Here is a 12,493-nt window from a genome sequence, read left to right as displayed (position 1 = left end):
GGAGATCCTTAATTTTTTGGCCCAATCTTAGGGCTTTTTTTTTTACATTTAATTTTTTTCTTAGTCCAAAAGTCTTTCCTTCCCATTTCCCCCTCCTCAACTCATTGAAAATGCAAATAAAATGAAATCCATTACAAATATGTATAGTTGAACAAAATAAACTGTAACATTAGGCTTCTCCCCACCCCCAGCTCCCCAAAAATACTTTAATCTGTACTCTGAATTCTTCCCTCCTATATATGAAGGTGGAAAATATGTTTCATTGTTAGTCTATGAAAATGTAGTTGGTTCCATTGTGTCAATTACAGTTCCTAAGTCTTTCAAAGGGATTTATTTTTATCATATTGTCATTATTGTATAAATTGTTCTCCTGGTTCTATTTGCTTTACTTTGTATGAGGTCATACACATCTTCCCAAGTTTTTCTAAAATCATCCTCTTCATCATTTTTATAGGGCAATGGCATTCCATCATGCACACATCATAACTTGATCAGCCATTCACCAATTGATAAGAACATCCTAGGTAACAATTTTTTCCCATCATGAAAAGAGCTACTATAAATATTTTTGAAATCTGGATCCTTTGCTTCTTTCTTTTATCTCTTTTGTGTTTACTCTAGTAATAGTATTGCCAGGTCATAAGATATATGCAGCTTAATAATTTTAAGATGTAGTTCCAAACTGCTTTCTAGAGTGGCTAGATGAGTCCATAGCTCCACTAATAGCTGCTTTAATGTACCTATTTTTCCATAGCCTCTCCATTAATAATCATTTCCTTTTTGTCAATGCTTCCAATTTGATTGATATCAGGTGGTCCTTCAGAGTTATTTTAATTTGCATTTTTCTAATTATTGGTGATTTAGTATAGTTTTAACATAATTATTAATAGCTTGGATTTCTTCCTCTGAGAACTACATATTCATATTATGTGCCCATTTATCAAATGAAGTGTCAAAATTTCAAGGATTCCACCCTCACTTTCATTCTACTTGACCCTAAATATATTGAAATACCATTTTTCCCAAAGAAGAGATAAGAAAATATACTTTTCTCCTTTGCACCAATGTACCTATGAATTTACATGGTGTTGGGATAATATTCACAGGCTGCTGCTCTCTGTTCAGCAGCTGGACAGCGTTTCCCTCTGGGAGGGTCAGAAGGCTGACACTTAGAATTCTCAACTGAAAACAGGCCAAAATCACTGTTTCCTTGAAGATAGATAGATAGATAGATAGATAGATAGATATATCTTAGTGTCTTCTTGATGGAATATTGATTATACTGATCTGACTGCGAATTGATACAAATGATCTTGAATTGATTACAAGTTAATCTCAGGCAAGAGTTGATGATTAACCTGAGAAATCCTCCCCAGCCAGGGAATCAATCCCAACTGTCAGGTTTAACATTGAGAAACTTCTTGGATATGATGGACTCGACTAAAAAAACAGATCTCAGCAACAGGTAAACTATTTTAATTTAAAGGTAACGGGAATATCTTGAGGGTGTGAGGATCAAGGAATGATGGGTGAGGATAGAGGTTTAAGGGATTAAGCTAAACTAAAAACTAATTGATAAACAGTTAGGCAGATCCCCTTGGGGAAATGCCTTGGACTGAATTCTGCCATCTGGCTTGGCAACCTTGGCCTACTTCAGTTACTAGATGACAAACTAACTTTGCTGGTTATAAATATCTGTTGATCTTCAGAGATTACTTTCTTGATGGTTTTGATGAATATTGTTGTTGATGATGATCAAATATAATTCAGATTACAGGATTGAACAGCTGACCTAAGTAGCAGATCCCTAAAGTGAGACAGCTAACACAAGTCTATGTTAAAGCTTCTGGGTTTGACTGGAGAGCTTTTCCCCTTCCACCCTTTCCACAACAGAGTCCCTTTGCCTTGGGGTGATCTTCTATTTATAGGGTTGCTCCAACAGTCTTCCACTGTCTCATGCCAGCTTTGGGCATTCTAAAATCTGAACCCCCCTCCCTCTTGCTACAGTTGGCACAAGATGGCTACTGGCAAAAGCTATTTACAATACAAAATGGTCATTTGCAAAAACTATTTATAATAAGTGGGACACCAGATATTGCATGCATTGGCAACCTCAGTTGTTGTGTTGGTCAGTGTTTTCTCTAATCCCTTGTTATAGAAGGTAGTTCTCTGGGCAGGAATGGAGGAGAAAAAAAGATAGTGGTTATGATGTTAAAAAGATATTGATAATTTTTATGGAAAAAAAGTTTTCATTTTCCTGGCTTTTTGAAGGCCCTTCCATATCTACCTCCAAAGATTCCTTCCAGGGTTTTGAGCATCTTGTACTGATCTGGCAATATCTTCTCCTTTCTTGTAGTTCCCAAAATAATTCTCTTATCCTTGTCTTGTCCTGATTGATTTGCCTAATGCATATTTACTAGCCAATTGTTTCTGTTCTTTGTAATAAAGTTGTTTCTCTATCTACTGCTTTAGATCAGCAACTAGACTCCCTCCTTTCTGGAGAGTATATAATTTAAGGTGATGAGTCTTAGACTATGAAGATCCCTTTCCCTGAGTTTTACGTTTTCATCACTGAGTCCTCTTTAGCTGTTCAAAAGTTTATAACTACTCTTGAATTTCCCATGAGGCTTCTGTTATCAAGGACACCCCTGGTTCTCAGGTATTAGTAGAGCTCAAATAACAGATAAATCTACAGAAAACATATGTTATTTACCAGATGCTATGCTAATGTAAATGTAAATCAAATATAAATAGAAAAAACTCAAAATTCCCTGTTCTTAAAAACTTTACAAACTAATTAAAGAAGAAAATGCTGCAGGACTGATGGCAAGTGCTGGGGCTCATTCAGGTATATGGACAAGTCTGATAAAAATGCCCAGGATTAGATAGGAAGAGAAATGGTAAAGTCTCGAGGATTTTAGGACCTAGTTGTAGGGCAGATGGCAAATCCTAGTGTTCTTCTATATTACTAAAGGATTGTAATTAATTTCTAACTCATCCAAGTGGTGTGAGCAGCAATGTCCATACTGTTTGGAGCTACCTGTGTCTCTTCTTCCCCTAGTTAGTGGAATCACGTTGCCCAAGGGCCAACATAGTATAAGGCCTTGAATGATGGATGACATAATTTATCATACTGAAGAATATGCTTAAAATTGAATTGGTGACTCTGAATCTACAGCATTTCACAGAAAACTTTTGTACTTCACACCTAATACACCAGAAGAAGTAAAAATTGGCAGGTCTGATAAAAATGTCCAGGATGGCATAGGAGGAGAAATGGTAAGAATTCAGTTATGCTCTAGAATGGTGATGGGCAAACTATAACCCACGGGCCAGATGCAGCTCCCTGAAATGCTCTATCTGGCTGCGTGACATTATTCCTAATCTGACTAATACAATGAGTAGGATACAATACAATGAAAGAGTTGCCTTAGAAACAGACTGATAGATGAGCATTTCCTTTCCTTTGGCCCCCTCTTTAAAAAGTTTGCCCATCACTGCTCTAGAATATTCTACCTTCATAGCATAGCAGGCAAATTTGAACAATATTTTTGTTCTAACAGTATTTCTATTCCTCTTCTCTTATCCATAAAAATGCAAAACGTATAGATTACCACTTAATGTCCCATTTTCTCCATCAGTCCACTGCCAAGGAACTCATTATAAGAAGTAAGATGAATGTATGATGGCATTTTGTCTGATTGATTCCACAGTCATGGAACTATAAAGATAGTCAGAATGTCAGAAATCATTATATCAACCAGCCTCTGGGGAAAATAGAGTCAACAGACATTCATTCCACTAAGTTCATTTCCAAGCAAGGCCAAGATGATGAATTTATTCCTGTTAGATCAATTAATTTCCTGATAAAATGAATCAAGCAGGTTACTTCTCAGAGTATTTATTATGCTAGGCTTCTACAACTATAGCAGACTCAACTTTGAATACTGGTTCCTCTGATGGCTCTTCCAGTTTTTTTGAAGCTCTGAATGTCATGTTATTTCCAGTACTCATTGGAGCTAGAATACAACAGAGAGAGAAGGAACAGCAGTGTTGCTGTCCCTCGGAGTATATGCACAAAAAATTATTCAAGATGAGGCTGCAAGGGGGCTTATACATTAAAGGGAGATAAATACATTGATGAAGTTTCAGGTGTATCAAAGTATCTACCATTGTACTTAGCACAACTCTAGACCCATTATAGGTGCTCAAAAATATTTATTGATCAATTAATCCAGATTCCTGAGAGGTTAAATAAATAAATAAATAAATAAATAAATGAATGAATGAATGAATGAATGAATGAATATATATATGTGTGTATATATATACATACATATATATGTATGTATATATATATATATATATATATATTACTTGGATACTCTGCCTAGAAAAAATGGTAATAAACATTGTGACCTATAGATAAATTATAACCTCTAAATTAAGATCATTCCAAAAAACCGTTAATATTCATTTTAATCTCTTTTTAAGTGTACATGAAAATGAGGTTAGAAATAATTATCTCTTTAGTGAAATTTTAGCAGTGTGCTATAATGGAAATGGCCCTGGATCAACGTTGAGTGACCTAGGTTCGAATCCTGATCCTGATACTTAATAACTGTATGACATAGGGCAAATCACTTGCTCTCTCCAGGCCATAGTTTTCTTACCTATAAAATGAAGGAGTTTGGCTTAATAACATCAAAGGTATCCTCTAGAGCAGTGGTTCCCAAACTTTTTTGGCCTGCCACGCCCTTTCCAGAAAAAATATTATTTAGCCCCCCAGAAATTAATTTTTTTAAAATTTTAATCGCATTTAATAGGAAAGATAAATGCACCTGTGGCCATCACTGCTATCCTGGATCACTGCAGCACCCACCAGGGGGCGGTAGTGCCCACTTTGGGAATCACTGCTCTAGATTTACATCTTTTATCCTGTTATTAAACTAAGAAAAGTTTAAATATTTTATGGATTGATAATTCTAATTGATCCTTTCTTTACTTATAACATGCAAATTAATGTGACCAACTCAAACACCTACTGATAACTCAAATCACCATGAAACTATGGCTTTATCCTTTATTCATGTAATATTGATCTGCTTATAACTTAAATATCTATTCAAATAATATTTGATTTACCAGATAGAAAAAAGATATATTCAACCAGAGTGTAGCTAATTTTTATACCTATTACCATTTAAATGAACCTCATGTAAGCAATGATTTCAGCATGACTCATCTTAATGGCATATAAAACATTCAGCTTCTTTTTTTAATAGAGGATGAGAAGCCTTTTACATCTACAGGTAAAATTTTTACAAACTGATGTGTGGGCTTTTTAAAATTATAATTATAATTACTAGTATAAAACTGGAGCCAGTGGACCCATTATAATCATTATTGCCCTCATTTTTAAAAAAATTTAATTGACATCATAACTTTTTAAATATGAAATAGCTTTATTGCAAGTATTACACAAAATATTATAACTATAAAAGTTATTGAACCTTTAAAATAAACTGTGAGGCTATAAAACTGCTTTGCAATTCAACATATATAGGAAATGTTTGATCAAATGGCTGGCAGTGAGATTATAATCAACTCTATCTGAAATTTACATCGTAATAAGCAAGATAATTAAGCCATATTAAATGGAAAATAATTTTAAAATATGTAAATTTAACATGTTAGAAAAGAAATCAAATGGGAATATGGGATATAGATAAGAGCTTAAACTGAGAATGGAAAATTCAATTCAGGGCCATCCATAAATATTAACAAATAAAGATGCTTTTTTGTCCCAATGGGCAGAGGAAAGGTAAGTTTTCCAGATCTCCTCCGGCTCATCCCTGATACCATAAATGCCAGAGTTTGAAGAGATTCTCATATTGCAAACCAACAATATTCTATGAAGAGGGAAAGAACAATGTAGAATAATGTAAAGAAAACGTGTTATACCTTTTTCATTTTGACCATATACTATAGGTTTCCCTTAGATTTATTTTATATAGCCCTCTTTTATTTTAGCACTAGGAAGAGCATGAGTAAGCCAAATGATATATTGAGTAATGATTGATTATCTGATAATAGAAAGGATGTCACTCAAGTGATGATGGATATACCAGAGATCTACACTCAGATAGAACAGATGCTAAAATGTAACTACAGAGAATGTTATCATTTTCCTAATATTACTGAGTTTGGTCAGTTTCCAATATGAATCAATTTCAAGGCTGGCCTTATCAGCAAAGGGGCTTAAGCTGTTATTCATCTACCTTTTGAAAATGCATTTTTCATGACACTTCAACCCATAGAACCTGAGAACTTCAACAAAGACATAAAAATCAAACAGAAATATGGAAAGGGAATCTCTCCAAGCGTTACCTGCTTATTGAATCAACAGCAAGTGCTACAAGATTTAAGAATCACAGAAGGTTCAGGTAAAGAAGTATATCTTGCATCTTCTCCTGCATGTCTTTGATGGAAGAACTGAGAATCGCCCTAAGGGGTCGAGAGTGTCCTAGTTCCAAGCAGACCCAAGCTACCAAGTCTGGTACCTAAAACAAACGATACAAGAGTCAAGTTCAAACCAGCTTATTAAGATGAGTTCAGCAGTGAAGAAAGAAACCTAAGACCTCAGATCCTCCTAAAAGGAGGGAAAAGAGGCAGATACTCAGGAGAAGTCAGTCCATAATCATTTATTAAACTCCTTCTATGTGCTAGGCACTGTGCTAAGCACTTAGAATACAAAGGAAGGCAAAGAATCCCTATTTTCAAGGAGCTCAGTCTAATAGGAACAGATAACAAGAAATTATGTACAAGAAGATAAATAAAAGGGATAAATTGAAGATAATCCACAAAGGAAAAGAACTAGCCTTAAAAGAGATTATGAATGAAAGAATTGATAGGCTTAGGAATAGCTGATATTAATTTTATTTTAATGGTTTACTTTAGCAAAACCTGATCCAGCTAAAAACAGGCCAAATAGCTGAGTCAAATCAAGGTAAATATTTAGTACAGGATTTAGTGACTCAAAGAATCAAAAAGGAACTAATTAAAATTTATGAAAATATAGAGTAAGAAAATATTTGCAGGAATAAAAACAAGTATTAGATTAAATTAGAAATTAGGTTTTAATTCTCCTTTATCATAGCCGGCTGCTAAGGGGAGATTTCCCCTTTTTTATTAGCTCCAGCAGCATCAAGCTCTTGAAACTACAAAATTCCCCTGATAACTCCACACTCTAAAAGTTGGCAATAATGAAAAAATTGAATGTAAAAAGCCACAGGAAGCACCCTGGTCAAAATGACCCATTTTATCCAAAAAAGGTTTCTTAAGATTTTTTTCATTTTCTATGACTCATATGTTCCTGTTATTTACATCAAGAACATCACCTGCTACTTTGGTCAAGGACAGCCCTTATGAATTTGCCCCCAGGTTTATCTTTCTCACTATAAATTAATCTTTGTAAATTACCCATTTATCTTTGACCTAATAGAGAGATCAGTCTATTATAATAGTCAGCTATAAAAAATCAATTATGCTAGGAAGCCTGTCTTTCACAGACTTTTCCTTAATAGGTAAAAAAAAGTTATTTTTAACACAAAAGGCTTCTCATAGAAGATAAGATTTTAACTGTGACTTAAAGGAAGCCAGGAAGCAAAGATTAAGTAATTCTTGTAAATTGTTCAATTGCTTCTACCTGTTGAAGGGCCACAAGTGTTAAAAATGCTCTGTCGCTTTTGGCAAAAAAAATTGAGTAAAACACCAGTTATTCCACTCTGAGTACAGCTCTCATTTTCAACTGATATTTTCTTTCCACATACTGTATTGCTTTTACTCATTAAAGACCGACTGAAGTCATTAAATTACAAAATGTCAAAGCTGAAAAAGAACTACTTTAAAGACTATCTAGCCCAACACTTTTATTAAAAAAAAATTGTAAAGCCCATAAATGGGAGGTCCTGAGTTCAAATATGCCCTCAGACACATTTTAACTGTGTGACCCTGGGCAAATTACTTACCCTCAGTTGCCTAGTCCTTACCTCTCCTTTGCCTTAGAATTGATTGATTCTAAGGGTAAGCGTAAGGGTCTAGAAAACAATATTTTAAAAATAAATCAGACATTCAGGTGGGGTTCTGGGTTAAGATGGCGGCAGAGTAAGAAGCAGCTCTTAACCTCTCCTGATCAAAACACACAAAACTCCTCAAGGGGACATAAAAACAAGTCCAGACAAACGGAGGAACCCCACAACAGGGCACAGCGGGGAAGGTACGTGGAATCGAGGCATTTCCATGCTATAAAGGGGTGAAACAGCTCTCACTAAATCGCGGGCTGAGCAACCACCCCACCCCCACCCCCTCCACACACAACACCTATAGCGCTGAAGCAAGCTAAAATGAAATAGAGCAAGTTTGGGGCACCCACTGAGTCATTGGCACCTCCGGGGCCTGTTCCTGAGAGCAGCAAGATTTAGGACCCCAAAAAGCTAACGAACGCACACAAAATCTGAGCACGGGAGCAGGCCGCAGAGAGCGGACGCAGGGCGCAGAGAGCAGGCTCAGAGCGCAGGCACTGGCAGAGGCATGGGTGGAGGCAGACACAGCCAGGAACTAAAGCTCTGAAACCCTGAGTGGGGAACCAGTGCAGATGGGTATACAACTGTGGAAGCAGCGCCCTGAGACTTGTAAAGAAACCTCCGGCAGAGGATCAACCAAGGGGGTCCACCAGGGGGCTTGACCTTGGAAAAAACCAGAACTCAGACCTCAGGAGCCAAAAGACCACGGACAGACCCTGAGCGCGAGGATAATACTGAGAAGCTGCTGGGCTAATGATGGCTACCCAGTCTCAGGAAGTTCAGAAGAGAAAGATTAACAACAAGAAAAAGAAGTCTTTAACACTCGACAACTTTTACACAGAGAAAATCCAGACAACCGAGCAAACAGAGGAGGAGAACAAACAAGCATCTGGACCCTCCTCAAATAAGGAAAACTCCTCACAAGCTATGGAAGAGTTCAAAACTGAGATTTTGAGGAAAATGGAAGAGATCTGGCAAGAAAATAACTGTTTAAAAGGTAGAATCTTGCAAATGGAAAGTGAGGCTCAGAAACCAAATGAACTGACAAGCAAATTGAACACCAGAAATGACCAGATTGAAAAGGAATACCAGAAGATTATAGCCGAAAACCAGAAGATTTTAGCCGAAAACCAAAAGATCATAGCCGAAAACCGAAAGAGTATAGCTGAAAACCAATCCCTAAAGACTAGAATTGAGCAATTAGAAGTTAATGATATATCAAGACAACAAGAACAAATAAAACAAAGTCAAAAGACTGAAAAAATAGAAGGAAACATGAAATATCTCAATGAGAGAGTGACAGACCAAGAAAACCGGTCTAGAAGAGACAATTTGAGAATAATTGGTCTTCCAGAAAAACCAGAAATTAATAAAAACCTGGACTCCATACTAACAGAAATTATTCAGCAAAATTGCCCTGAAGTCCTACAACAAGAGGGCAATATAGACATTGAAAGGATCCATAGAACACCCGCGACATTCGATCCAGATAAGAAAACGCCCAGAAATATAATTGCCAAATTCAAGAGTTTCCAAGCAAAAGAAAAAATCTTACAAGAAGCCAGAAAGAGACAATTCAAATATCAAGGAGCACCAATCAGGATCACACAGGATCTGGCAGCCTCCACGCTAAAAGATTGCAAGGCTTGGAATACGATATTCAGAAAGGCAAGAGAGCTGGGCCTGCAACCAAGGATCAATTACCCATCAAAATTGACTATATATTTCCAGGGGAAAATATGGGCATTCAACAAAACTGAAGAATTCTAGGTATTTGCACAGAAAAGACCAGGGCTAAATGGAAAATTTGATATCCAACAACAAAAATCGAGAGAAACATGAAAAGGTAAATAAGATACAGAGGGGAAAGAAAGAAAACTTATAATTTTTTAAATTTGCCTTTTTAAGGGCCTCAGTGAGATCTAATTATCTGTATTCCTATGTAGAGAAATGCTATGTATAATTCTCTGTAGTGAACTCTATTCACTATTATAGTATTCACTATTATAGTAATCAGAAGAATAATTCACAGGGTGAGGGTGGAACACTAAATAATCTAAGATGACATGGGGGATAGGAAAGAGGGGGTGAATAGCAGGGGACACCAAGAGAAACTTGAATGAATAAGAAAAATAGGATATTCCATTACACACAAAGAGGGCATGGGAAGGAGAGGGGACAAATACTATTATAAGAAGGAGAGGAAGAGAGCATTAAGAGGTAATAATCAAACCTTACTCTCAGTGTAATCAACCCGGAGAGGGAAGAGTAGCTATACTATCCATTGGGACATAAAACTCTTATCTAATCCTTCTGAGAAAGTCAGAAGGGATAAACCAAAAGGAATAGGGGAGTGGGGAGGTCAAAAAAAGGGAGGGGAGAAGAATGGGGAGGGAATTCATAAGGCCTTTAAAAACAAAAAGAGGGGGGAAAAATAAGGGAGGGGGTAGAAAGGGAAGTTAATCAAAGGAGGGGATAAGGGATAGCAGCTCAATAGCAAACCACTGGTTTAAAAGGAAATAGTATAAGAAAAAGGGGGTAGGAATAGGGGAGGATACGAAAATGTCAGCAAATGCACAACTGATGATTATAACTCTGAATGTGAATGGGATGAACTCGCCCATAAAACGGAAGCAAATAGCAGAGTGGATCAGAAACCAAAATCCTACCATATATTGTCTACAAGAAACACATATGAGGCGGGTGGACATACACAAGTTTAAGGTTCAGGGCTTGAGCAAAATCTTTTGGGCGTCAAATGAGAAAAAGAAGGCAGGAGTGGCTATTATGATTTCTGACAAAGCCAAAGTAAAAATAGATATGATTAAAAAAGACAGGGAAGGTCATTACATCCTGATTAAAGGCAGTATAAACAATAAGGAAATAACACTGCTCAATATGTATGCACCAAGTGGCATAGCACCCAAATTCATAAAGGAGAAACTGGCAGAGCTCGAGAAGGAAATAGATAGTAAAACCATACTAGTGGGAGATCTAAATATTCCTCTTTCAGATCTAGATAAATAAAACCGAAAAATAAATAAGAAAGAGGTAAGAGAGGTTAATGGAGTCCTAGAAAAATTAGATTTAATTGATATGTGGAGAAAAATAAATATGGATAAAAAGGAATACACCTTCTTTTCAGCTGCACATGGCACATTCACAAAGATTGACCATGTCATAGGGCATAGAATCATTGCAAACAAATGCAAAAGAGCAGAAATAATAAATGTAACCTTCTCAGATCATAATGCAATAAAAATAATAATTAGTAAGGGCACCTGGACAGGAAAATCAAAAACTCATTGGAAATTAAATAATATGATTCTCCAAAACCAAATTGTCAAAGAAGGAATCATAGAATCAATTAACAATTTCATTGAAGAAAATGACAATGATGAGACATCCTACCAAACTCTGTGGGATGCGGCCAAGGCAGAACTCAGGGGGAAATTTATATTCTTGAGTGCATATATTAAAAAATTAAGGAGGGCAGAGATCAATGAATTGGGCCTGCAACTCAAAAAATTAGAAAGCGAGCAAATTAAAAATCCCCAGATGAAAACTAAATTAGAAATACTAAAAACCAAGGGAGAAATTAATAAAATCAAAAGTAAAAGAACTATTGAATTAATAAATAAGACTAGAAGCTGGTACTTTGAAAAAACAGATAAAATAGACAAAGTACTGGTCAACCTAATAAAAAAAAGGAAAGAAGAAAACCAAATTGATAGTATCAAAGATGAAAAGGGAGACCTCACCTCTAATGAAGGGGAAATTAAGGCAATCATTAAAAACTATTTTGCCCAATTACATAGCAATAAATATAACAATTTAGGAGATATGGACAAATATTTACAAAAATATAAACTGCCTAGATTAACAGCAGAAGAAATAGAATACCTAAATAATCCCATATCAGAAAAAGAAATTGAACAAGCCATCAAAGAACTCCCTAAGAAAAAATCGCCAGGGCCTGATGGATTCACAAGTGAATTCTATCAGACATTCAAAGAGCAACTAATCCCAATACTATACAAATTATTTGATATGATAAGCAAAGAAGGAGTCCTACCAAATTCCTTTTATGACACAAATATGGTACTGATTCCAAAGCCAGGTAGACCAAAAACAGAGAAAGAAAACTACAGACCAATCTCCCTAATGAACATAGATGCAAAAATCTTAAATAGAATACTAGCAAAGAGACTCCAGCAAGTAATTAAGAAGATCATCCACCATGATCAGGGGGGATTTATACCAGGAATGCAAGGTTGGTTCAACATTAGGAAAACCATCCACATAACTGACCATATCAACAGTCTAACAAACAAAAATCACATGATTATCTCAATAGATGCTGAAAAAGCCTTTGACAAAATACAGCATCCATTCCTATTGAAAACACT

This window comes from Gracilinanus agilis, chromosome 4, assembly GCF_016433145.1.
Source record: "Gracilinanus agilis isolate LMUSP501 chromosome 4, AgileGrace, whole genome shotgun sequence".
Classification (NCBI taxonomy): Eukaryota; Metazoa; Chordata; class Mammalia; order Didelphimorphia; family Didelphidae; genus Gracilinanus; species Gracilinanus agilis.
This window is presented reverse-complemented; position numbering follows the sequence as displayed.